The sequence below is a fragment of the Triturus cristatus genome, chromosome 12 (assembly GCF_964204655.1).
Source record: "Triturus cristatus chromosome 12, aTriCri1.1, whole genome shotgun sequence".
NCBI classification, from domain to species: domain Eukaryota; kingdom Metazoa; phylum Chordata; class Amphibia; order Caudata; family Salamandridae; genus Triturus; species Triturus cristatus.
Window position 1 is genome coordinate 234,267,260 of NC_140595.1, and position 27,749 is coordinate 234,295,008.

Here is a 27,749-nt window from a genome sequence, read left to right on the forward strand (position 1 = left end):
AGAAATGTGAGGAAAATGTGTTTTTTTGGACAATTTTTTAGGTTTGCAAGGGATTCTGGGTAACAGAACCTGGTGAGAGCCGGCCAAGTCACCCCATCCTGGATTCCCTGGGTGTCTAGTTTTTAAAAATCTATAGTTTTGATAGGTTTCCCAGATGCCGGCAGAGCTAGGGTTCAAAGTATACAGCTAGGCACTTTGCAAAAAAGGTGTCAGTTTTCACTGTGAAAATGTGGTGTGTCCACGTTGCGTTTTGGGCCGTTTCCTGTCGCGGGTACTTGGGCCTTCCACACAAGAGAGGTACCATTTTTCTCGGAAGACTTTGGGGAACGCGCGGTGGGTGAAAGTTTGTGGACCCACGCAGATTCCAGAACTTTCCACCAGAGAAATGTGAGGAAAATGTGTTTTTTTTGACAATTTTTTAGGTGTGCAAGGAATTCTGGGTAACAGAACCTGGTGAGAGCCAGCCAAGTCACCACATCCTGGATTCCACTGAGGGTCTAGTTGTCAAAAATGTATAGGTTTGCTAGGTTTCCCTAAGTGCCAGCAGAGCTAGGGTTAAAAATCTACAGCTAGGCACGTCGCAAAAAAAGGGTCGGTTTTCACTGTGAAAATGTTGTGTGTCCATGTTGCGTTTTTGGCCGTTGGTACTTGGGCCTTGCACACAAGTGAGGTACCATTTTTCTCGGAAGACTTTGGGGAACGCGCGGTGGGTGAAAGTTTGTGGACCCACGCAGATTCCAGAACTTTCCATCAGAGAAATGTGAGGAAAATGTGTTTTTTTGGACAATTGTTTAGCTGTGCAAGGAATTCTGGGTAACAGAACATGGTAAGAGCCAGCCAAGTCACTCCATCCTGGATTCCTCTGGGTGTCTAGTTTTCAAAAATGTATAGATTTGATAGGTTTCCCAGATGCCGGCAGACCTAGGGTTCAAAATATACAGCTACGCACCTTGCAAAAAAAGGGTCCGTTTTCACTGTGAAAATGTGGTGTGTCCACGTTGCGTTTTGGGCCATTTCCTGTCGCGGGTACTTGGGCCTCCCACACAAGTGAAGTCCCATTTTTCTCGGAAGACTTTGGGAAACGCGGGGTGGGTGTAATTTTGTGGATCCGCGCAGATTCCAGAACATTTCACCACAGAAATGTGAGGAAAATGGGGCTTTTTTTGACAATTTTGTAAGGTTTGAAAGGGATTCTGGGTAACAGACCCTGGTGAGAGCCAGCCAAGTCACCCCATCCTGGATTCCCCTTGGTGCCTAGTTTTAAAAAATGTATAGGTTTGATAGATTTCCCTAGGTGCTGGCAGAGCTAGGGTTCAAAATCTACAGCTATGCACTTTGCAAAAAAAGGGCCTGTTTTCACTGTGAAAATGTGATTTGTCCACGTTTCGTTTTGGGCTGTTTCCTATCGCAGGCACCAGGCCTACCTACACAAGTGAGGTACCATTCTTCTCGGGAGACTTTGGGGAACGTGGGAAGGGTGGAATTTTGTGGATCTACGCAAATTCCAGAACTATCCACCACAGGAATGTGAGGAAAATGTGGTTTTTTTTACTAATTTTTAGGTTTGCAAGGAATTCTGGGTTACGGAACCTTGTCAAAGCAAGTCAAGTCACCTCATCCTGGATTCCCCTGGGGGTCTAGTTTTCATAAATTTATAGGTTTGCTAGGTTTCCCTAAGTGCCAGCAGAGCTAGGGTTCAAAATCTACAGCTATGCACTTTGCAAAAAAAGGGTCTGTTTTCACTGTGAAAATGTGGTGAGTCCACGTTGCGTTTTGGGCTGTTTCCTGTCGCAGGCACCAGGCCTACCTACACAAGTGAGGTACCATTCTTCTCGGAAGACTTTGGGGAATGTGGGAAGGGTGGAATTTTGTGGATCTACGCAATTTCCAGAACTATCCACCACAGGAATTTGAGGAAAATGTATTTTTTTGAACTAATTTTTAGGTTTGCAAGGAATTCCGGGTTACAGAACCCTGTGAAAGCAAGTCAAGTCACCCCATCCTGGATTCCCCTGGGGGTCTAGTTGTAAAAAATGTCTAGGTTTCCCTAAGTGCCAGCAGAGCTAGGGTTCAAAATCTACAGCTAGGCACGTCGCAAAAAAAGGGTCGGTTTTCACTGCGAAAATGTTGTGTGTCCATGTTGCGTTTTTGGCCGTTTCCTGTCGCTGGTACTTGGGCCTTCCACACAAGTGAGGTACCATTTTTCTCGGAAGACTTGGGGAGCGCGCGGTGGGTGAAAGTTTGTGGATCCACGCAGATTCCAGAACTTTCCACCAGAGAAATGTGAGGAAAATGTGTTTTTTTGGACAATTGTTTAGCTGTGCAAGGAATTCTGGGTAACAGAACATGGTGAGAGCCAGCCAAGTCACTCCATCCTGGATTCCTCTGGGTGTCTAGTTTTCAAAAATGTATAGATTTGATAGGTTTCCCAGATGCCGGCAGACCTAGGGTTCAAAATATACAGCTACGCACCTTGCAAAAAAAGGGTCCGTTTTCACTGTGAAAATGTGGTGTGTCCACGTTGCGTTTTGGGCCATTTCCTGTCGCGGGTACTTGGGCCTCCCACACAAGTGAAGTCCCATTTTTCTCGGAAGACTTTGGGAAACGCGGGGTGGGTGTAATTTTGTGGATCCGCGCAGATTCCAGAACATTTCACCACAGAAATGTGAGGAAAATGGGGCTTTTTTTGACAATTTTGTAAGGTTTGAAAGGGATTCTGGGTAACAGACCCTGGTGAGAGCCAGCCAAGTCACCCCATCCTGGATTCCCCTTGGTGCCTAGTTTTAAAAAATGTATAGGTTTGATAGATTTCCCTAGGTGCTGGCAGAGCTAGGGTTCAAAATCTACAGCTATGCACTTTGCAAAAAAAGGGCCTGTTTTCACTGTGAAAATGTGATTTGTCCACGTTTCGTTTTGGGCTGTTTCCTATCGCAGGCACCAGGCCTACCTACACAAGTGAGGTACCATTCTTCTCGGGAGACTTTGGGGAACGTGGGAAGGGTGGAATTTTGTGGATCTACGCAAATTCCAGAACTATCCACCACAGGAATGTGAGGAAAATGTGGTTTTTTTTACTAATTTTTAGGTTTGCAAGGAATTCTGGGTTACGGAACCTTGTCAAAGCAAGTCAAGTCACCTCATCCTGGATTCCCCTGGGGGTCTAGTTTTCATAAATTTATAGGTTTGCTAGGTTTCCCTAAGTGCCAGCAGAGCTAGGGTTCAAAATCTACAGCTATGCACTTTGCAAAAAAAGGGTCTGTTTTCACTGTGAAAATGTGGTGAGTCCACGTTGCGTTTTGGGCTGTTTCCTGTCGCAGGCACCAGGCCTACCTACACAAGTGAGGTACCATTCTTCTCGGAAGACTTTGGGGAATGTGGGAAGGGTGGAATTTTGTGGATCTACGCAATTTCCAGAACTATCCACCACAGGAATTTGAGGAAAATGTATTTTTTTGAACTAATTTTTAGGTTTGCAAGGAATTCCGGGTTACAGAACCCTGTGAAAGCAAGTCAAGTCACCCCATCCTGGATTCCCCTGGGGGTCTAGTTGTAAAAAATGTCTAGGTTTCCCTAAGTGCCAGCAGAGCTAGGGTTCAAAATCTACAGCTAGGCACGTCGCAAAAAAAGGGTCGGTTTTCACTGCGAAAATGTTGTGTGTCCATGTTGCGTTTTTGGCCGTTTCCTGTCGCTGGTACTTGGGCCTTCCACACAAGTGAGGTACCATTTTTCTCGGAAGGCTTGGGGAGCGCACGGTGGGTGAAAGTTTGTGGATCCACGCAGATTCCAGAACTTTCCACCAGAGAAATGTGAGGAAAATGTGTTTTTTTGGACAATATTTTAGGTGTGCAACGAATTCTGGGTAACAGAACCTGGTGAGAGCCAGCCAAGTCACCCCATCCTGGATTCCTCTGGGTGTCTAGTTTTCAAAAATGTATAGATTTGATAGGTTTCCCAGAGGCCGGCAGAGCTAGGGTTCAAAATATACAGCTAGGCACCTTGCAACAAAAGGGTCCGTTTTCACTGTGAAAATGTGGTGTGTCCACGTTGCGTTTTGGGCCATTTCCTGTCGCGGGTACTTGGGCCTCCCACACAAGTGAGGTCCCATTTATCTTGGACGACTTTGGGGAACGCGGGGTTGGTGGAATTCTGTGGATCCAAGCAAATTCCAGAACTTTCCACCACAGAAATGTGAGGAAAATGTGGTTTCTTGGACACTTTTTTAGGGTTGCAAGTGATTCTGGGTAACAGAACCTGGTGCGATCCATCCAAGTCACCCCATCCTGGATTCCCTGGGTGTCTAGTTTTCAAAAATGTATAGGTTTGATAGGTTTCCCAAATTGCCGGCAGACCTAGGGTTCAAAATCTACAGCTAGGCACTTTGCAAAAAAAGGGTCAGTTTTCACTGTGAAAATGTGGTGTGTCCACGTTGCAATTTGGGCCGTTTTCTGTCGCGGGTACTTGGGCCACCCACACAAGTGAGGTACAATTATTCTCTGAAGACTTTGGGGAACGCGGGGTGGGTGCAATTTTGTGGATCCACGCAGATTCCAGAACTTTCCACCACAGAAATGTGAGGAAAATGTGTTTTTTTGGACAATTTTTTAGGTGTGCAAGGAATTCTGAGTAACAGAATTCCTGAGAGCGAGCCAAGTCACCCCATCCTAGATTCCCCTGGGTGTCTAGATTTTCCAGAACTATCCACCACAGGAATGTGAGGAAAATGTATTTTTTTTAACTAATTTTTAGGTTTGCAAGGAATTCTGGGTTATAGAACCTTGTGAAAGCAAGTCAAGTCACCCCATCCTGGATTCCACTGGGGGTCTAGTTGTCAAAAATGTATAGGTTTGCTAGGTTTCCCTAAGTGCCAGCAGAGCTAGGGATAAAAATCTACAGCTAGGCACGTCGCAAAAAAAGGGTTGGTTTTCACTGTGAAAATGTTGTGGGTCCACGTTGCGTTTTGGGCTGTTTACTGTCACAGGTACTTGGCCCTTCCACACAAGTGAGGTACCATTTTTCTTGCAAGACTTTGGGGAACGCGGGGTGGGTAGAATTTTGTGGAGCCACACAGATTCCAGAATTTTCCACCACAGAAATGTGAGGAAAATGGTTTTTTTTGTACAATTCTTTCAGGTTTGCAAGGAATTCTGGGTAACAGAACCTGGTGATAGCCAGCCACGTCACCTCATCCTCGCTTTCCCTGGGTGTCTAGTTTTCAAAAATGTATAAGTTTGATAGGTTTCACTAGGTCCCGGCAGAGCCAGGGTTCAAAATATACAGCTAGGCACTTTGCAATAAAAGTGTCAGTTTTCACTGTGAAAATGTGGTGTGTCCACGTAGCGTTTTGGGCCATTTCCTGTCACGGGTACTTGGGCCTCCCACACAAGTGAGGTCCCATTTATCTCGGAAGACTTTGGGGAACGCGGGGTTGGTGGAATTTTGTGGATCCATGCAGATTCCAGAACTTTCCACCACAGAAATGTGAGGAAAATGTAGTTTTTTGGACTAATTTTTAGGTTTGCAAGGAATTCTGGGTTACAGAACCATGTGAAAACCAGTCAAGTCACCCCATCCTGGATTCCCTTGGGTGTCTATTTTTCAAAAATGTATAGATTTGCTAGGTCTCCCTAAGTGCCAGCAGAGCTGGGGTTCCAAATCTACAGCTAGGCACTTTGCAAAAAAAGGGTCAGTTTTCACTGTGAAAATGTGATGTGTCCATTTTGCAATTTGGGCCGTTTCCTGTCGTGGGTACTTGGGCCTCCCACACAAGTGAGGTACAATTTTTCTCGGAAGACTTTGGGGAACGCAGGGTGGGTGCAATTTTGTGGATCCACGCAGATTCCAGAGCTTTTCACCACAGAGCCTGGTGAGAGCCAGCCAAGTCACCCCAGCCTAGATTCCCCTGGGTTTCTAGTTTTCAAAAATGTATAGGTTTGATAGGTTTCCTAGGTGCCGGCAGACCTAGGGTTCAAAATATACAGCTAGGCACTTTGCAAAATAGGGTACGTTTTTACTGTGAAAATGTGGTGTTTCCACGTTGCGTTTTGGGCCGTTTCCTGTCGCGGGTACTTGGGCCTCCCACACAAGTGAGGTCCCATTTTTCTCGGAAGACTTTGGGGAGCGCGGGGTGGGTGGAATTTTGTGGAGCCACGCAGATTCCAGAATTTTCCACCACAGAAATATCAGGAAAATGTGTTTTTTTGGACAATTCTTTTCGGTTTACAAGGAATTCTGGGTAACAGAACCTGGTGATAGCCAGTCACGTCACCCCATCCTGGCTTTCCCTGGGTGTCTAGTTTTCAAAAATGTATAGGATTGATAGGTTTCACTAGGTCCCGGCAGAGCTAGGGTTCAAAATATACAGCTAGGCACTTTGCAATAAAAGTGTCAGTTTTCACTGTGAAAATGTGGTGTGTCTACGTGGCGTTTTGGGCCGTTTCCTGTCGCGGTACTTGGGCCTTCCACACAAGTGAGGTACCATTTTTCTCGGAGGACTATGGGGAACGCGCGGTGGGTGAAAGTTTGTGGATCCACGCAGATTCCAGAACTTTCCACCAGAGAAATGTGAGGAACATGTGGTTTTTTGGACTAATTTTTAGGTTTGCAAGGAATTCTGGGTTACAGAACCTTGTGAAAGCCAGTCAAGTCACCCCATCCTGGATTCCCTTGGGGGTCTAGTTTTCAAAAATTAATAGATTTGATAGGTTTTCTCAGGTGCCGGCAGAGCTAGGGTTCAAAATATACAGCTAGACACCTTGCAAAAAAAGGGTCAGTTTTCACAGTGAAAATGCGGTGTGTCCACGTTGCGTTTTGGGCCATTTCCTGTCGCAGGTACTTGGGCTTCCCACAAAAGTGAGGTCCCATTTTTCTCGGAAGACTTTGGGGAACACGGGGTTGGTGAAATTTTGTGGATCCATGCAGATTCCAGAGCATTCCACCACAGAAATGTGAGGAAAATTTGTTTTTTTGGACAATTTTTTAGGTTTGCAAGGGATTCTGGGTAACAGAACCTGGTGAGAGCCAGCCAAGTCACCCCATCCTGGATTCCTCTGGGTGTCTAGTTTTCAAAAATGTATAGATTTGATAGGTTTCCCAGATGCCGGCAGAGCTAGGGTTCAAAATATACAGCTAGGCACCTTGCGAAAAAAGGGTCCGTTTTCACTGTGAAAATATGGTGTGTCCACGTTGCGTTTTGGGCCATTTCCTGTTGCAGGTACTTGGGCCTCCCACACAAGTGAGATCCCATTTTTCTCGGAAGTCTTTGGGGAACGCGGGGTTGGTAGAATTTTGTGGATCCATGCAAATTCCAGAACTTTCCACCACAGAAATGTGAGGAAAATTTGGTTTTTTGGACAATTTTTTAGGTGTGCAAGGAATTCTGGGTAACCGAACCTGGTGAGAGCCAGCCAAGTCACCCCATCCTGGATTCCTCTGGGTGTCTAGTTTTCAAAAATGTATAGATTTGATAAGGTTTCCCAGATGCCGGCAGAGCTAGGGTTCAAAATATACAGCTAGGCACCTTGCGAAAAAAGGGTCAGTTTTCTCTGTGAAAATGTGGTGTGTCCACGTTGCGTTTTGGGCCATTTCCTGTCGCGGGTACTTGGGCCTCCCACACAAGTGAGGTACCATTTTTCTCGGAAGTCTTTGGGGAACGCGGGGTTGGTAGAATTTTGTGGATCCATGCAAATTCCAGAACTTTCCACCACAGAAATGTGAGGAAAATGTGTTTTTTTGGACAATTTTTTAGGTTTGCAAGGGATTCTGGGTAACAGAACCTGGTGAGAGCCAGCCAAGTCACCCCATCCTGGATTCCTCTGGGTGTCTAGTTTTCAAAAATGTATAGATTTGATAGGTTTCCCAGATGCCGGCAGAGCTAGGGTTCAAAATATACAGCTAGGCACCTTGCGAAAAAAGGGTCCGTTTTCACTGTGAAAATGTGGTGTGTCCACGTTGCGTTTTGGGCCATTTCCTGTTGCAGGTACTTGGGCCTCCCACACAAGTGAGATCCCATTTTTCTCGGAAGTCTTTGGGGAACGCGGGGATGGTAGAATTTTGTGGATCCATGCAAATTCCAGAACTTTCCACCACAGAAATGTGAGGAAAATTTGGTTTTTTGGACAATTTTTTAGGTGTGCAAGGAATTCTGGGTAACCGAACCTGGTGAGAGCCAGCCAAGTCACCCCATCCTGGATTCCTCTGGGTGTCTAGTTTTCAAAAATGTATAGATTTGATAGGTTTCCCAGATGCCGGCAGAGCTAGGGTTCAAAATATACAGCTAGGCACCTTGCGAAAAAAGGGTCCGTTTTCACTGTGAAAATGTGGTGTGTCCACGTTGCGTTTTGGGCCATTTCCTGTCGCGGGTACTTGGGCCTCCCACACAAGTGAGGTCCCATTTTTCTCGGAAGTCTTTGGGGAATGCGGGGTTGGTAGAATTTTGTGGATCCATGCAAATTCCAGAACTTTTCACCACAGAAATGTGAGGAAAATGTGTTTTTTTGGACAATTTTTTAGGTGTGCAAGGAATTCTGGGTAACCGAACCTGGTGAGAGCCAGCCAAGTCACCCCATCCTGGATTCCTCTGGGTGTCTAGTTTTAAAAAATTTATAGATTTGATAGGTTTCCCAGGTGCCGGCAGAGCTAGGGTTCAAAATATACAGCTAGACACCTTGCAAGAAAAGGGTCCGTTTTCACAGTGAAAATGCGGTGTGTCCACGTTGCGTTTTGGGCCATTTCCTGTTGCGGGTACTTGGGCTTCCCACACAAGTGAGGTCCCGTTTTTCTCAGAAGACTTTGGGGAATGCGGGCTTTGTGAAATTTTGTGGATCCATGTAGATTCCAGAACTTTCCACCACAGAAATGTGAGGAAAATGTGTTTTTTGGACAATTTTTTAGGTTTGCAAGGGATTCTGGGTAACAGAACCTGGTGAGAGCCAACCAAGTCACCCCATCCTGGATTACCTGGGTGTCTAGTTTTCAAAAATGTATAGGTTTGATAGGTTTCCCAAATTGCCGGCAGACCTAGGGTTCAAAATCTCCAGCTAGGCACTTTGGAAAAAAAGGGGCCGTTTTCACTGTGAAAATGTGATGTGTCCATGTTGCAATTTGGGCCGTTTCCTGTCACGGGTGCTTGGGTCTCCCACACAAGAGAGGTACAATTTTTTTCGGAAGACTTTGGGGAACGCGGGGTTGGGGAAATTTTGTGGATCCATGCAGATTCCAGAACTTTCCACCACAGAAATGTGTGGAGAATTTATGTTTTTTGGACAATTTGTTTAGGTTTGCAAGGAATTCTGGGTAACAGAACCTGGTGAGAGCCAGCCAAGTCACCCCATCCTGGATTCCTCTGGGTGTCTCGTTTTAAAAAATGTATAGATTTGATAGGTTTCCCAGATGCCGGCAGAGCTAGGGTTCAAAATATACAGCTAGGCACCTTGCGAAAAAAGGGTCCGTTTTCACTGTGAAAATGTGGTGTGTCCACGTTGCGTTTTGGGCCATTTCCTGTCGCAGGTACTTGGGCCTCCCACACAAGTGAGGTCCCATTTATCTCGGACGACTTTGGGGAACGCGGGGCTGGTGAAATTTTGTGGATCCATGCAGATTTCAGAACTTTCCACCACAGAAATGTGAGGAAAATGTGTTTTTTTGGACAATTTTTTAGGTTTGCAAGGGATTCTGGGTAACAGAACCTGGTAAGAGCCAGCCAAGTCACCCCATCCTGGATTCCTCTGGGTGTCTAGTTTAAAAAAATGTATAGATTTGATAGGTTTCCCAGATGCCGGCAAAGCTAGGGTTCGAAATATACAGCTAGGCACCTTGCGAAAAAAGGGTCCGTTTTCACTGTGAAAATGTGGTGTGTCCACGTTGCGTTTTGGGCCATTTCCTGTCGCGGGTACTTGGGCCTACCACACAAGTGAGGTCCCATTTTTCTCGGAAGTCTTTGTGGAACGCGGGGTTGGTAGAATTTTGTGGATCCATGCAAATTCCAGAATTTTCCACCACAGAAATGTGAGGAAAATGTGTTTTTTTGGACAATTTTTTAGGTGTTCAAGGAATTCTGGGTAACCAAACCTGGTGAGAGCCAGCCAAGTCACCCCATCCTGGATTCCTCTGGGTGTCTAGTTTTCAAAAATTTATAGATTTGATAGGTTTCCCAGATGCCGGCAGAGCTAGGGTTCAAAATATACAGCTAGACACCTTGCAAAAAAAGGGTCAGTTTTCACAGTGAAATTGCGGTGTGTCCACGTTGCGTTTTGGGCCATTTCCTGTCGCGGGCACTTGGGCTTGACACACAAGTGAGGTCCCGTTTTTCTCAGAAGACTTTGGGGAATGCGGGGTTGGTGAAATTTTGTGGATCCATGTAGATTCCAGAACTTTCCACCACAGAAATGTGAGGAAAATGTGTTTTTTTGGACAGTTTTTTAGTTTTGCACGGGATTCTGGGTAACAGAACCCGGTGAGAGCCAGCCAAGTCACCCCATCCTGGATTCCCTGGGGTGTCTAGTTTTCAAAAATGTATAGGTTTGATAGGTTTCCCAAATTGCCGGCAGACCTAGGGTTCAAAATCTACAGCTAGGCACTTTGCAAAAAAAGGGTCAGTTTTCACTGTGAAAATGTGGTGTGTCCACGTTGCAATTTGGGCCATTTCCTGTCACGGGTACTTGGGCCTCCCACACAAGTGAGGTACAATTTTTCTTGGAAGACTTTGGGGAACACGGGTTAGGTGAAATTTTGTTAAGCCACGCAGATTCCAGAATTTTCCACCACAGAAATGTGAGGAAAATGGTTTTTTTTCGACAATTCTTTTAGGTTTGCAAGGAATTCTGGGTAACAGAACCTGGTGATAGCCAGCCACCTCACCCTATCCTGGCTTTCCCTGGGTGTCTAGTTTTCAAAAATGTATAGGTGTGATAGGTTTCACTAGGTCCCGGCAGAGCTAGGGTTCAAAATATACAGCTAGGCACTTTGCAATAAAAGTGTCAGTTTTCACTGTGAAAATGTGGTGTGCCCACGTGGCGTTTTGGGCCGTTTCCTGTCGCGGTACTTGGGCCTCCCACACAAGTGGGGTACCATTTTTCTCGGAAGAGTTTGGGGAACGCGCGGTGGGTGAAAGTTTGTGGATCCACGCAGATTCCAGAACTTTCCACCAGAGAAATGTGAGGAACATGTGGTTTTTTGGACAAGTTTTTTAGGTGTGCAAGGAATTCTGGGTAACAGAACCTGGTGAGAGCCTAGATTCCCCTGGGTTTCTAGTTTTCAAAAATGTAAAGATTTGATAGGTTTCCCAGGTGCCGGCAGAGCTAGGGTTCAAGATATACAGCTAGGCACTTTTCAAAATAGTCCGTTTTCACTTTGAAAATGTGGTGTGTCCACATTGCGTTTTGGGCTGTTTCGTGTCACGGGTACTTGGGCCTCCCACACAAGTGAGGTGCCATTTTTCTCGGAAGACTTGGGGGAACGCTGGGTTGGTGGAAGTTTGTGGATCCATGCAGATTCCAGAACTTTCACCACAGAAATGTGAGGAAAATGTGTTTTTTTGGACAATTTTTTAAGGTTTGCAAGTGTCACGGTCCGACTGACCCGTGCCAACGTGCGTCAGGGGAATGCGAGCAGATACGGCTGCCTCACTTCCGGTGCCCTGCTATCGTGAGTGGTCTAGTCCCTCACCGAAGAGAGCATGACGTCACCACCGCCTCCGGGGGAAACCGCTCTTCAGCCGCGGCTTTCCCCCGGCATGGTGCTTTGGATTATCATTCCGACCCCTGCCCCAAGGAACACTACGCTGAACACCCGCCTGTGAAGCCTGATCCCGTACCATTCCCTAAGCGTTGCATACGTTGCCGCGCACTTCAGACACTACCCCTGCCTCAGGAGAACCTTCGCATTCGTAGAGGGAGTAGCGAAGGAGCGCGAGTCCAGGAGCCTTGCTGCCGCGTGGATTCACCTATGACTGCTAGGGAAGGTGTACCTTAGCTGCAAGTTCCGTGAGTACTATTAACCACACACAGGAGCATTATTGTTTACTTTGGACACCAGTTGTGTACTCCTGTACTGGAATGCTGGTTGTATGACCTCAGTGCTATACTGTCCGTGTAGGGGCGCTTGCTGAAGTTGACTGTAGTACTCTGTTTTTCCTTTCCGCGCAGGAGCGCTTGCTGATTTCGTTCTATGTTATTTCCTTTCCGCGCAGGAGCGCTTGCTGATTTTGTTTGTTATTCATTCCGCGCTGTAGCGCTTGCTTATTTTGTGGTGGTTATTTCCTTTCCGCGCAGGAGCGCTTGCTGATTTTGTTTCTGTTATTTATTCCGCGCTAGAGCACTTGCTGATTTTGTAGTGGTTATTCCCTTTCCGCGCAGGAGCGCTTGCTGATTTCATTTTCTGTTATTCAGTCCGCGCTAGGGCGCTTGCTGATTTTGTTGTGGTTATTTCCTTCCGCGCTGGAGCGCTTGCTGATTTTGTTTCTTTTGCTCATTACGCGCTGAAGTGCTTGCTAATTGTCCATGGTTACTATAAGTCGCGCTGGAGCACTTGTTTACAGGACCAGCGAAGTGTAAGTGACTATGCAAAGATTTCCTGCGACTTCATCAGAACTAACCCAGAGCACTAGCTACCATCCCTACCCCCCCACCTTCTATCCTGGTTTGTTACCATCAGCTGGAAATGAGGTGGGTGTGGGGACGATAGCCGATGTCGCCTCCGCGAGATCTCTCTGCAAGACGGCGGTAATATTGGGAGAGTCTGACAGAATCCGAAGCCCAAGTACTCTTCTCTCGCCCAGACGGCATGAGCGATCCAGAGATTACGCTGCAAGACATAGCAGCTATGCTTGCAAACATACAGGCAGAAAACCTCAGTCTGCGCCAAGACATGACGGTCTTACAGAGCCAGGTAGCGACAGGGCTAACCAATCCCTGGGGTTCCCCTCCTACGGCTAGGGTGACGCAGGAAGGACTGATCCGACCACCCGTGTTCACCTATGGGGGCTCCTCCACCGCTACACAACAGGATAGTACCATACAGGTCATAGCACCCCATCCCGTGCAATTAGCCCCACCCGAACTCTTCTATGGCGACAGTGCTAGATACAGCGTCTTCCTCCATCAGTGTCATCTGCATTTCATGGCTAGAGCCACTGCCTTTCCAGACGACGCTGCCAAGGTCGCATTCATCCTTTCTTACATGGGTGGCGACGCTGCACAATGGTCCATCTCTCTGGTGGATAACGATGACCCCATGCTTTACAATCTCCCTATATTCAAGGAAGCCCTAAGACGCATGTTCACTCGTCATACCTTTATCCAAGCTGCGGACAATGAACTGCTTGGTTTGCAACAAGGCAGTTCCGACCTGCTCCATTACATCACAACCTTTAACAGGCTCGCCATAGAAGCCTGTTGGCCCGAGAACAAGAAGGTATCCGTCTTCTACAGGGGTCTGCGTGATGACCTTAAGGATCTAATATCACAGATATCTGATCCACTGGAAGAGATAGGGCCTTTTATCGATTTGGTTGTTAAGGTGAACTACAGATTGCAGGAACGGAAACACAAGAGGACAAAAGGAGGTACCAATCGCTTCCTGTCACAGACGGAGAAAAACAGGGTGGAACCCAAAACCTCTGGCGATATACCCGAACCTATGCAGATAGGTGGCGTGAGAGGACCACTCTCCAATGAAGAACGGGAGAGGAGAATACGGCAGAACCAGTGCCTTTATTGCGGGAGGAATGGGCATTTTGTTAGGGATGCCCAATAAAACCCATCCAGGCTAAGGGAAAAAGGCCGTTCGCACTGCCCGTGTCCAAGTCAGACAAGGTGGGAAACGGGGAAACCCAGTAGAAACGGGTCTGTCTACTGGGTTCTTCGTTCAACAAAACGACGATCCCTGCCTTTTTTGGCGGCAGCCACCACCTGGGCGTAGAGGTGGTTCTAAGAGCTGGTACAGGACAGGCATGGGAGGTGACCACCCTTCTTGATTCCGGCGCCACCGGCAATTTCATCGACACCGGGTTTATGGAAGAACTGGGTATAGCCACGATCACCAAGACTAGACCGGAGACCGTAAAAGCAGTAGACGGGACAGACCTCACCTCGGGTCTCATTCGATACCAAACCGAGTACTTATGTATGGAGTTCGTGAATCACCACACGGAACGCATTGCCTTTGATGTGATAGACGCCCCCCAGTTCCGCGTCATCTTGGGCCTGCCTTGGCTTGTCTGTCATAATCCACGCATAGATTGGGTGTCCAGAACACTAGTCTTGAATTAGGCCTACTGCCATACCTCGTGTTATACTACCAACAGCTCTTCTTGCACGCATGCCATACAGGCCCATACCCTACCCTTTACAGGAACCGGCATGACAATGCATGGCAACGTACCTGAGGCATACCTCAACCAGGCGACGGTGTTCAACAAGAATGGCGCCAACACTCTTCCACCACACCGTTCCTTCGACTGCAGGATCGATTTGATTCCTGGCTCCACGCTTCCTTGCAGCCGGATATATGCTCTCACCAAGAAAGAGAACGAGCATCTCCGCTCCTACCTGGATGAGTACCTTAAGAATGGGTTCATTCGCCATTGCCGATCCCCTGTGTCTTCTCTCCTTTTTTTTGTGACTAAGAAGGAAGGGGATCTCCGGCCTTGCATTGACTTTAGGGCCATGAACGCGATCACCATTAAAAACAGATACCCGTTACCGCTGATCTCCAACCTGCTGGACCAAGTAAAAAACGCCACCGTCTTTACCAAGCTAGATCTCAGGGGGGCTTACCATCTAGTCAGAGTCCAGAAGGGTGACGAATGGAAAACAGCATTCCGGACCAAATACGGCCTTTATGAATACCAGGTCATGCCTTTCAGACTCTGCAACGCCCCCGCAGCATTTCAGTTCTTCATCGATGAAGTACTGAGAGACTTTCTCAATATATTTTGCATAGTATACATCGATGATATACTAATCTATTCATGGTCCATGAACGACCACATACAACACATACGTGCTGTCCTCCGACAACTGGAACGGAATGGGTTATACGTAAAATTGGAGAAAAGCGTTTTTCACACAGTAGCTGTCGAGTTCCTGGGTCATATCATCACTCCAGCGGGCATCCAAATGGACAACAAGAAAGTGGAGGCGATCTTGAGTTGGCCATCTCCTACCACAGTGAAGCACATCCAAAGGTTTTTAGGATTCGCCAACTATTACCGCCGTTTTATCATAGGCTTCTCCAGGATCGTCACCCCCATAACTCGCCTATTACGGAAAGGAGTCTCCTTCTGTTGGGATGACAAGGCCGAGAATGCCTTTCACGAACTAAAAAAGAGATTCACCACAGCCCCTGTTCTGAGACACCCCGACCCTGACCTGCCATTCACTGTCGAAGCTGATGCCTCCCAAGACGCTCTGGGTGGTGTATTGTCACAAAGGGACGTGGAGTCAGGTCTTTTACACCCGGTAGCATTCTATTCCAGAAAGCTCCTACCAGCCAAGCGCAACTATATCATCTCGGACTGAGAGCTATTGGCCATCAAAACCGCATTTGAGGAGTGGCGCCACTACCTGAAAGACGCCAAACACCCCATGGTAATTTACACGGATCACCGAAATTTGCAGTTTCTTCGTTCAGCGCGTGCCCTCACAGCCAGGCAGTTGCGTTGGACCCTGTTTTTTAATGAGTACAACTTCTGTATCACGTACCGACCAGGAAAGGAGAACGCTAAGGCCGATGAGCTGTCACACTTGGAGGAAACCGACGGCCCTGTGTTGGCCTCAGAGCCAGTGCCTGTTATCCCCGATCACTGCTTCCAGGGCATTGTGCTGTCTACTGATTTCCTTTCCCTACTCCAAGACGACATTAGACGGATCGACGCAGGTACCGTAACGGCTAAGCATAAGGATGTTTCTACACGGGACGGGTTCCTGTACAGGGGAGACAAATTCTACTTACCTCTGGAAATCCGCCAACAACAGGCTCTCTCTATGTGTCATGATCAGGTCCTCTCCAACCACCCGGGTTATCACAAGACCATAGATCTCTTGCAAAGACACTTCTGGTGGCCCACGTTGAAAGAAGACACCAGGACCTACATAGCACGTTGCAACGTATGTGCCCAAGGAAAGTATCTCACAGGGCCATCCGTTGGGTTGTTACAACCCATATCTGTCCCCCCCTATCCTTGGCATACCATTTTGATGGATTTTGTGGTGGAACTGCCCGCCACCACGTCAGCCGGTCTGGCGGCTGTCTTCCTACGGAACGTGGTTAGATTGTATGGCATACCGTCAGCGATCATAACAGACCGGGGCACGCAGTTCGTTTCTTGTTTCTGGACTGAGGTGTGCGCAGCCATGGATATAGACGTTCGTTTATCTTCCGCGTACCACCCTCAGACCGAAGGCCAAGCCGAGAGGACTAATCATACCTTGGAACAGTATCTACGTTGCTTACTGCTGTCAGCAGAAAGAGAATGGTCAGACGTGCTATGGATGGTGGAGTTCGCTTATAATAACAGCAAGCATTCCGCCATCGGCATGTCCCCTTTCTATTGCCTCCAAGGGAAACATCCACGCACCATGCCATGGGAAGAACCACAAGTGAGCTCGTTGCCCATGGTGCAGGAGTACCACACCAGGCTTTGCACCCTCTGGCAGCAGGCCCGGTTTGAACTAGCCAATGCCAAGGAATACTACAAACAGCATACGGATGACAACAGAACACCGGAACCCGCCTACAAGAAAGGGGACAGAGTGTGGCTCTCCATCCGTAACCTTAATGTACACGGCCCCAAGAAACTGTTGCCCCGTTTCGTGGGTCCGTACATCGTTGAGAAGGTGATCAACCGTGTGTCCATGAAACTCTTGCTGCCTCCCCAAATGAAACTACATCCCGTTTTTCATGTCTCCCTTCTACGACCTGTTCAACCAGAATGTAAGGTGACCTCCCCTTCTTAGGGATGATCACGTGGAATACGAAGTTAAAGCTATCCTTGATTCCCGTCGCACCCGGGGAAGGCTCTTATACCTGGTTGACTGGAAAGGTTATGGCCCGGAGGAGAGGTCCTGGGAGCCCCTTTCGCATGTTCGCCATGCGTCCCGGTTGGTTCGTGCTTTCCATGTCAGTCACCCGTTCAGTCCACGTCCTGCGACCCCGGTGTGAACCTGCTGTTTCAGACGGGGGTTTTCTTTTGGGAGGGGGTGCTGTCACAGTCCGACTGACCCGTGCCAATGCGCGTCAGGGGAACGCGAGCAGACACGGCTGCCTCACTTCCGGTGCCCTGCTATCGTGAGTGGTCTAGTCCCTCACCGAAGAGAGCGTGACATCACTACCGCTTCCGGGGGAAACCGCTCTTCAGCCGCGGCTTTCCCCCGGCGCGGTGATTCGGATTATCGTTCTGACGCCTGCCCTAAGGAACACTACGCTAAACACCCGCCTGTGAAGCCTGATCCCGTACCATTCCCTAAGCGTTGCATACGTTGCCGCGCACTTCAGACGCTACCCCTGCCTCAGGAGAACCTTCGCATTCGTAGAGGGAGTAGCGAAGGAGCGCGAGTCCAGGAGCCTTGCTGCCGCGTGGATTCACCTATGACTGCTAGGGAAGGTGTACCTTAGCTGCAAGTACCGTGAGTACTATTAACCACGCACAGGAGCATTATTGTGTACTTTGGACACCAGTTGTGTACTCCTGTACTGGAATGCTGGTTGTATGACCTCAGTGCTATACTATCTGTGCAGGGGCGCTTGCTGAAGTTGACTGTAGTTCTCTATGTTTTTGCTTTCCGCGCAGGAGCGCTTGCTGATTTCCTTCTATGTTATTTCCTTTCCGCGCAGGAGCGCTTGCTGATTTCATTCTATGTTATTTCCTTTCCGCGCAGGAGCGCTTGCTGATTTTGTTTCTGTTATTCATTCCGCGCTGGAGCGCATGCTGATTTTGTGGTGGTTATTTCCTTTCCGCGCAGGAGCGCTGGCTGATTTTGTTTCTGTTATTCATTCCGCGCTAGAGCGCTTGCTGATTTTGTAGTGGTTATTCCCTTTCCGCGCAGGAGCGCTTGCTGATTTCATTTTCTGTTATTTATTCCGCGCAGGAGCGCTTGCTGATTTTGTTTCTGTTATGCATTATGCGCTAGGGCGCTTGCTGATTTTGTCGTGGCTATTTCCTTCCGCACTGGAGCGCTTGCTGATTTTGCTTCTGTTGCTCATTACGCGCTGAAGCGCTTGCTAATTGTCCATGGTTACTATAAGTCGCGCCGGAGCACTTGTTTACAGGACCAGCGAAGTGTAAGTGACTATACAAAGATTTCCTGCAACTTCATCAGAACTAACCCAGAGCACTAGCTACCATCCCTACCCCCCACCTTCTATCCTGGTTTGTTACCATCAGCTGGAAATGAGGTGGGTGTGGGGACGATAGCCCATGTGGCCTCCGCAATATCTTTCCCCAAGACACCGGTAATATTGGGAGAGTCTGACAGCAAGGGATTCTGGGTAACAGAACCTGGTGAGAGCCAGCCAAGTCACCCCATCCTGGCTTTCCCTGGGTGTCAAGTTTTCAAAAATGTATAGGTTTGATAGGTTTCCCTAGGTGCCGGCAGAGCTAGGGTTCAACATATACAGCTAGGCACTTTGCAAAAAAAGTGTCCGTTTTCACTATGAAAATGTGGTGTGTCTACGTTGCGTTTTGGGCTGTTTCCTGTCACGGGTTCTTGGGCCTTCCACAGAAGTGAAGTACAGTTTTTCTTTGAAGACTTTGGGGAATGCGGGGTAGGTGGAATTTTATGGATCCACACAGATTCCAGAACTTTCCATCACAGAAATGTGAGGAAAATGTGTTTTTTTGGACAATTGTTTAGGTTTGCAAGGGATTCTGGGTAACAGAACCTGGTGAGAGCCAGCCAAGTTACCCCATCCTGGATTCCCTGGGTGTCTAGTTTTCAAAAATGTATAGGTTTGATAGATTTCTCTAGGTGCTGGCAGAGCTAGGGTTCAAAATCTACAGCTAGGTGAAGTACTCAAAAATATCCCAAGGGCCACACTTACCAGTGACCCGCAATCATATTCTTAATAATGGCCAGTCGGCAACGGAGAAGGTTCAAAGCTTTATTGGCCAAAGCAAAAACTCTATATAGAGGAGCCTCATCGATCCTCACCCATCAGGTGCGCCGAGGAAGACTGAAGACTCCTTGACAAAACCACACTTATATACATAACAGATTCATCATACAAAGCCATACAAGTGGAAAAGTACCAGCTAGTCCATGGGTTCCTAAATGAGCTCATACAGTGTTAAGTTTCAGTCTTACACAAAGGGTTCCTATCTATACAGAGGAGGTCGGCAGGGTGACTCCCTTTTCGTCTCAGGGCCTGAAGGAATTTGCTTGATACTCCCTACAGCAGATGTGACCTTGGGCCTTGGCCGTAAATACGACTAACCTGTCTCTGAGCTGGTACGAGCTAAATCATGAAGATGGTAGGCAAAGGAAGCCACGTGACCTGACACAAAGAGGCCCCAGAACCAGCTAGAAAAAGACCAGGTGCCGGTGTCTGTATGGATTTCAGAGGCTAATCGGTGCAGTTTCTGAATGGCTAAATGTACAGAGGGGGCGGAGTCAGGTATATACACACAGCAAGAACTGCCGATCACTCTGCATGCTCCTCCACGATCAGATAAGATTACCTCTAAAACCATACAATTTTGAAGCGTTACGAGCCTGGTCGCTTGAAGCTCAACAGTTATGTTAGTTAGTATTCCTGCAGTGATATTCACTACTCCTTCTACTACTCTAGATAACCTTCGGATTTCTTTACTGGTCAAAATGGGTCCCCATATTGGGAAGACTCCTTTCATTATGTCAACAAAATGTTGTGCAGGAGTATCGGTCTGATCAGTAGCATCCCCCGTGGTAGCTCGTTTTCCTAAGCTCCGCCGATTCAGTGAGTGGGTCTTATGATAGTCAGAAGGGGCTATATAGACTGGGGGGTATAGGAAAGACAAATAACATCTACCTGACCATCCTCTGGGGAGCCATGTATATGCATTGTCCTCACATACAAAATATACATTCGGAGGAGTAAGCATTGGTGGGCTACTGAATGTTCGTAATCTGTACGTATAATTGCATTTACTAAATCCAACTGCTAAGTGACCGGTGCCATGTACACAAAAGGAAGATGACGCATTCAATACTGGGACCGGAATAACCTTATCATCTGATACATTTCGTTCCTGAAAATACTTGAAATACTTAGTGAAATTGAAAGACATAAAATCCAATACTTCATCCCTTAACCAGGTGTCATTTGCATATTCAGTATACTCATTCATGGAAGCAGTTGGGTCTAATGTACCATCGGTACCATCTTCATTCGGAGTGAATCCCTGATGTACTTCTATATATGCTAGAATCATTTCGTAGTCCTTTTCAGAAAATCGGTGTTCATCAACAGTATAGTGCGTATATATCATCGACAGCAATTTAAACCATGCTTCACAACTACCTAGATATGACAAGGGCATCGAAATGAAAAGATCATGTTTGTGCATAACTGAGGGGAGGAGGCCACAGACCCAGCACTCTGTAGCGTTGGTCGAACTATGGGTCTGGTGCAGCATTTCAATAAAAGCATTCTTTACATAGGTCTGACGATGTCTTTCCTTATGCGGGGCGAAAGTATGGAAATTATGCTCTTCAGGAACGGGGGTAGAAGTTATCAGGGTGTGCACAGGATGACGACATTCTAAATAAATGAATACACTCAAACATGTTACTAGTGATACAGTTATTATAGCTATGAATACTATCTTAATACGCAAGCTCCAAGCAGAAAACATAGGCATATATGGGTGCAGTGGACGCAGAGCTATAGGTCGCTCCTCTTCGGGAACAAAGCGAGCGAAGGGATACATTCTTGCTAAAAGTCCAAATATAATCTAAAGGGAATGAGCCTACTTGAAGTCCAACCTGCCAGAGGATGCTTCTTTCCTGTGTCCATTCAGAGCCTCACAGGCAGGTTCCTATTGTTCATCAAAAACAAAAAATTACCAAAACAACAAAAACTTCTCGCGTTGGGGCTGCACTTGTCGCAGCTTTTACTGGAAACTCCACCTTAGGCCCCACTAATCAATCAATGTCTCTATTTTCGTTCTGAACAGAGCTTTTACTGAAAGTTCCAAGCTCTCAACTGGTTCAGTCCAGTGTTCTTTTAGGTCATACCAGGATTTACTCGAGTCTTTCTTCTCTTTCTTTAGACTGAACTTGGTATCTTTGCTCTTGGTCGGGGCCGCAGGTTATGACGAACATGACCAGGTGTCCGGGGATCAGGGAAAAGAATAGGCACAGTAGGATCAAATGAAATACTGGAAGTGTGATCTTTCGGGTCGGATGCAGCATTACCGGGAGCAGAGCTGGTTGTAGGGCCAGCCGCTGCAGGCGTGTTTGAACTCACAATACCTCCCTCTAGCCCATCTACTTCTTCTCGGGCTTCAGAGAGAGATGAATCTTCAATGAGCTGCTCACCGTCATGCACTGACCCTTCCCTCTGATCCTGCAAGTCACCCAGCAATGGGAGAGGAACTTTTTTCAAATGTGACACGTGTATCCAGTGCCGCTTTCCCTCAACTTTAACAACCCGTTCTGGTAGAAAGGAGTATCTGATGGGGTTTGGTCCAGCGTAGATCCAAGCTCGATTTTCGCTGGTAGTTCCGGATCAAAACCCACTGTCCAGGTTCAAGACGATGTCCAGGACCCTCCGGCAGGGGTTGCAATACCGCTGATATCTGTTGATGAAGGGAACGAAGATCTTTAGTTAATGCATAAAGATAACCTGTCAACATTGGGTACTCTATGTCCCTAAAGGATTTGGTCTCGGTACACCCCAGATATTAGCGGGTCTACCAAATATCACCTCATATGGTGATATTCCAGAACGAGAGTGAGGAGTGGTTCTCACAGACAATAGTGATAGGGGTAAGAGGTCAGGCCATTTCAACCCTGTGGTGTCTTGCAGTTTAGCCAATTTCAACTTTAAAATCCCGTCACTTTTCCACCAACCCTGCTGATTGGGGGTGGCGTGCAGCATGAAAGTTCTGCCTTATGGACAAACCACTACAAATGTGTTCTATAAGGTTGGCATTGAAATGTTTTCCATTGTCACTCCAAATTACACGGGGCAAACCATAACGAGGAAAAAATTCCTTTACTAGAGCTTTAGCGGTGGCTAGAGCGGTATTCTCCTTGGTGGGGTATGCTTCCACCCATTTACTGAATGCGCAGACCACTACTAGAACATACTTGAGATTATTTACCCGCTCTAATTGAATGAAGTCCATTTGTAACACCTCAAAGGGTAAGGTAGGGGGTGTGAAATTCCCTTGCAGTACAGGGACACTACCCCCTGGATTATGCTGTAAACAGATCATACAGTTCTGAACCAAATGTGCTGCAGTTTTATGAATATTGGTGTTATACCACACGGAATCTAGTACTGCACAAATGCCCTTAACGCCTATATGCGCAGGGCCGTGTGCCATGGATACTATCACATTCACAAATGCATTTGGCAGTAACCACCTGCATTTGTCTGACAGGTCGATCCAACATCCATTTTCGTCCAGCTTCCCTATCTGTTCTTGCCAATACACTAATTCTTCAGGGGTCGCTTCCTGTTGTATTTCTCTAACACTGTCCATAGTGCTACTGAATATTTCTGTTTCTACCATCCCTCTCAGTGAGCTGGCTACAAACATGGAGGTGGTGTTTGACTGGGCAGTTTCTTTAGCAATCCTGTCAGCAAATGCATTTCCTTTGCCCACATCATCGATCACAGCTTTATGGGCGCTACACTTAACAACAGCAATTTCCTTTGGCAAGGTTAGGGCAGTCAACAGTCTCAAAACCAACGGGCCGTTCCTTATCTTCTGGCCATGCGAAGTAAGGAAACCCCTTTCCGCCCATAGCCTTCCAAAGTTATGTGCTACACCAAAAGCGTATTGGCTATCGGTATAGACATTCACTCTCAAACCCTCACTTAACTCACAAGCTCGAAGCAAGGCTACTAATTCGGCCGCCTGGGCAGAATGATAAGACACTTTGGCTGTTTCAACTACAGTGTGCAGAGTGGTAATCGCATAGGCAGATGTGGTAGTGCCATTCGGTAACCTAGAACATGAGCCATCGACATATAACTCCCCTTGTGGGTCAGATAAGGGAGTGTCTGTCAGTTCTATCCGTCCCTTCGTCTCTTCCTCTGTTCGAAACATACAATCATGTATGTCCCGATCTTGCTCTTCCGAAGGGAGAGGTAGTAACGTGGCAGGGTTCAAAGTGGCACATCTTTTGATAGTGATATGGGGTGCGAACAGGGTCAATTCATACCCTGTAAGGCGCGCACTAGTTAAGTGCTGCGTCTTGGTCCTGTTTAGTAATACATCCACAGCGTGAGGCACCATCACCGTGAGGTCAGTATTCAGGACGAGCCCTTCTGATTGTCGAATGGCCACCGCAACAGCCGCTGTGGCTCTTAGACAACTGGGAAGTGCTCTGGCGACATTATCCAATACCGCCGAAAAGTATGCACAAGGTTTTTGCTTACCACCAAAACCCTGTGTTAACACAGAAAGTGAGCAACCGTCCACCTCATGCACGTAGAGTGTAAAAGGCTTCCGGTAGTCAGGAGTGCCAAGCACAGGAGCAAAACAAAGAGCAGATTTCAGAGAGACAAAAGCGTCCTGACATTCAACAGTCCAAGGTAAAGGTTCATGCACATCTTTAGTTGTCTAGTATAGTAGGGGTTTAGTCAGAAGGGAAAAGTTAGGGATCCATTGGCGACAGTAAGAGGTTATGCCAAGGAAAACGCGGACATCCCGTTGCGTGCAAGGAACAGACATGTTAGATATAGCTGTTATACGATCAGGAGTTAGACGCTTACCCTCCTTCGACAGGAGATGACCTAAATAAGTCACCTCCGGTCGACAATATTGAAATTTAGACAAGGATACCTTATTGCCATGGCTGGCCAAATGCTGCAACAATTTAACTGTAGCATCCCGGCAACCCTGTTCAGTATCCGAAGCCACCAATAGATCATCTACGTATTGTAACAATACGTTACCATCGGGCAAAATTAGAGTGTCCAATAGGGCCTTGAGTGCTTGACTATAAATACTAGGGCTTTCTGTATAGCCCTGAGGAGCGCGACAAAACCTGAAGCTGCGACCAGCTAATGAGAATCCGAAAAGATATCTGCTATCAGGATGAATGGGGATACTGAAGAAAGCATTTTTCAGATCAATCACAGAGAAATAGCGAGCTGTAGGAGGAATCATAGTTAATATGGTGGTTATATCAGGCACTACGGGGTACTGAGGTACCACAATCTTGTTTATTTCTCGTAAATGAATCACAAAACGATATGTATCTACATAGACAGGATTGCAATCGACGGGGGCCCTTTTAAGAATAGGAAGAATGGGACTATTACACATATTGGAGGTTGTCTCTTCCACCACCCCAGATCGGATTAGATCCTGAATAATGGACAGCAAAGCTCGTTCACCTGCAGGGGCAATTTTGTATTGCGGTACTTTCGGTAACCGAGCATTTTTCTTCAGGGTAATTGATATTGGGGGTATCCTTAACAGACCCACATCAGTGTCCCCGGTGGCCCAAAGGGTTTTTAGAATCTCCGCGAATTCAGGGGGCAAAGTGTCCGTCTTAGAGAAATACTGCACCGAAGGGGCTTGGACCGTCAAATAAACACCATCTGGGGAGCAATATATACGAGCATGTAACCTTTTCAGTAAGTCTATGCCTAATAAATTCTCCCCACATTGCGACGTTAGAAGGAACGGTGAATCAATAGACAGGACCCAGAGCGAAAGAAAGATGTTGAGAAATGGGGCTCACCACCGGAGTTCCAGAGAAACCTACGGACACATTATCTTGGCCAGACAGAGCAGCCCCAGGGACAAGGGCATGTGAAACAGAACTGTTCATAGCTCCTGTGTCAGCTAGGAACTTCCCCGATGCGCCCATTAAATGTGCATTAACAAGTGGTCCGTTCTGATCTATAGGAATTGACACACGTCCCCCACTCTGCCTTTTACTGTCCTATGCACGAGGATAGCCTGCCACTGCATCGCTATCACATTCTTCATTGAAGTACTGCCTTCCCTGACCATGATCAAAATAGTTCTGGCTATTCCCACCTTGTCCAGACTCTTCCTGTCGCGTATGTCCACCTCGACTACCACCACCGCGTCCTCTCCCTTGGCCTCGTGTATTGTTGTTCTGTGCACATAACAGCGGACACTGGTAACGACAATGCCCTTCCTGTTTACAAAAAAGTTCATCCTCCACCCTGGACTTGGCCCGCCCCTCGCGGAGCAGAGTTCGGCCCTCCCCGACCCCTTCGACGGCCTCTCTCAATCTGCTGTAACAAGACCCGCGTTTTCAAATCCTTTGCTTTCTTTTCCGTCTTATCCTTACTTTCATTCTCTCGGTGCTCATAATATTGTGCCAAACTTAATATAATCAAGGGAGTAGACGTTGTCCAAGTACTTTCTGCAGCCTGGAGTCGGGTCGAGATTTTGAGCAGTAAATTAGTCACAAACCTATTGACAAACAGGCGTATACCACCCTCCTTGGATAAATCCTGGCCACTGAAGTCAATGAAAACTCCTTCAAATCTAGTGAAAAAATCCGACACACTCTCATCTTTCTTCTGTCGGCATGCAGTCAATTTATCCCAATCCACTTTCCTGGGCGGGATGAGCGAATGCATGTATGTAATTATTTTGTCAGGTAACATTAATATTTCAGCCCTGGGCTTATCTCCGGGTTTTCGGTCTTTATCCCAATCTTTCAATTGATCCCATGTTCCCCCGAATTCAGTCGCATGGTCTTGGTCATGTACCTGATGCCAGATATCCACTGGTACTAATAGGGCAAAGAACAATTCTATAACGGCCAATGTCATTACTGCCGATGAGGCGGCTTCAGTAAGTTCTTTATAATATGCCGTAGGATTTTTCCTAGGGTCTGGCAAATAAGCCTTTAATGACAGCACCTCACTACGTTTGCACGGGGTGTACACCCACTGTTCCTGAAATCGAGCATCAACTTGCGGGCGGGTAACCACCTCCGTAGCATCTCTTATTTCGGTAATTTCTGGATGATAAATAGGGTGGACCTCACGCATTGGAAAATGCGCGGAATCCACAGGACCAGCAGTTTCAAGTCGGGTTCTATAACTAACCAATGTATTAATATTTTTGAACACCTCGTCTGGGGTCAATTGAAATTTGTGCGCATGATCATGAATGGTATACAATATTGCCGGGGCCTTCCCCCTTGTATGGACTTGTTCCCATGATGATATTAGGTATGCGGCCATATGGTCTAACGCATGCTGTTGCATCACGGGCTCAAGATCCTTCATAGTGCTCCATATGTCGGACACAGTGTAAATAGGGTGTCGCATCCATTGTGATGCTTGTAACGTAACAACCTCCCTTCCCTCCAGTGTTAGGGCTGACCGGGTAAATAGTTTCTTGCCTTCAAGAAAACCGGGTGGATGTATCGGAGTGGAAACTGCTGGTAAGGGAGTTGCGGTTGCCGAGGAAGAGGTCAACACAGGGGGAGAATGGGCTGACCCGGGCGACAGCTGAAGATTTCCAGCTGTTGGCGATGACAACAAATTGGGCAATAAAGTCATAATCTCTGTAACAGACGAGGACAACCGAGACAAATTGGTTTGGGGTGTAAGAAGGGAAGGAGCTGGACGTGCCGACGCAGCCGGAGCTACCGTCGTCACAGCTGAGACTTGCGCAGGGGCCGCTGGATCGGCAACGGCCGACACTGTGGCAGCTGATACTGCCGGGTATAATCGTTGCGGGACATATGGGGGTGGTGGGCGCAAGTCCAATAAATCTCCAATTTCATCTTCGGCGTCAGGCCGAGCCACATAACTTTTATCGGCCTGTAATCTGAACTCACGATTCACACATTCAATTCCTTCTTCTGTGCAGGGTCTGTCGTAGGCAATAGCCTTCTGAGTAACTGTTTGCCCTGCTTTAACTCTAGCTAGTTTCTCCTCTCTCATTCGCCTCCGCTTAGACTCCTTCTGCCAGGTGTTTAGTGCATCAAACATAGACTGCCTACTGCGTCTAGAAAATAACTGGTCCTGTCAAAAGGCAATTTTTTTCTCATCGAATGAACCCGTTTGGGGCCATTGCAATTCCTCATTACCTCTGGTATACTTATGCCATAAAGTATTAAACAATAGAGGAGTTATTCCGTGTTTTATATACATGAAATGGTTGGGACTGCCCTCCGGTGGGGCAGGCTGGCTTTTGGCCAGACGGGAGCCACCAGTCCGACAGCAACAACCAAAACAATTCAATTTACTGAGACACGGCATTGTTAGTTAATAGACAATCATCAATAACATACAAACAAATTTTGTATCACATATAACACAAATTGATTGTTTCCATATAACGTTTTCTGCAGTTCAATCACAACCTACTTATTCAAATTTGATGCATCCAAACAAACGAACCGAGCCTGTCGACTCCCGTTCGTGGAGAATTATTCAAATACCGGACCGACAAAATCACAACGAGCAGTCTTCAAAAGGACTGGCAAGAGGCAGTCAGACAGGTGCAACCACGGATTGGACTACAGACCATCCTATGACCTCCTTGGTTCACCGCTGAGACTGTTCTGATGTGGTGCAAGTATCCATCACTTCAG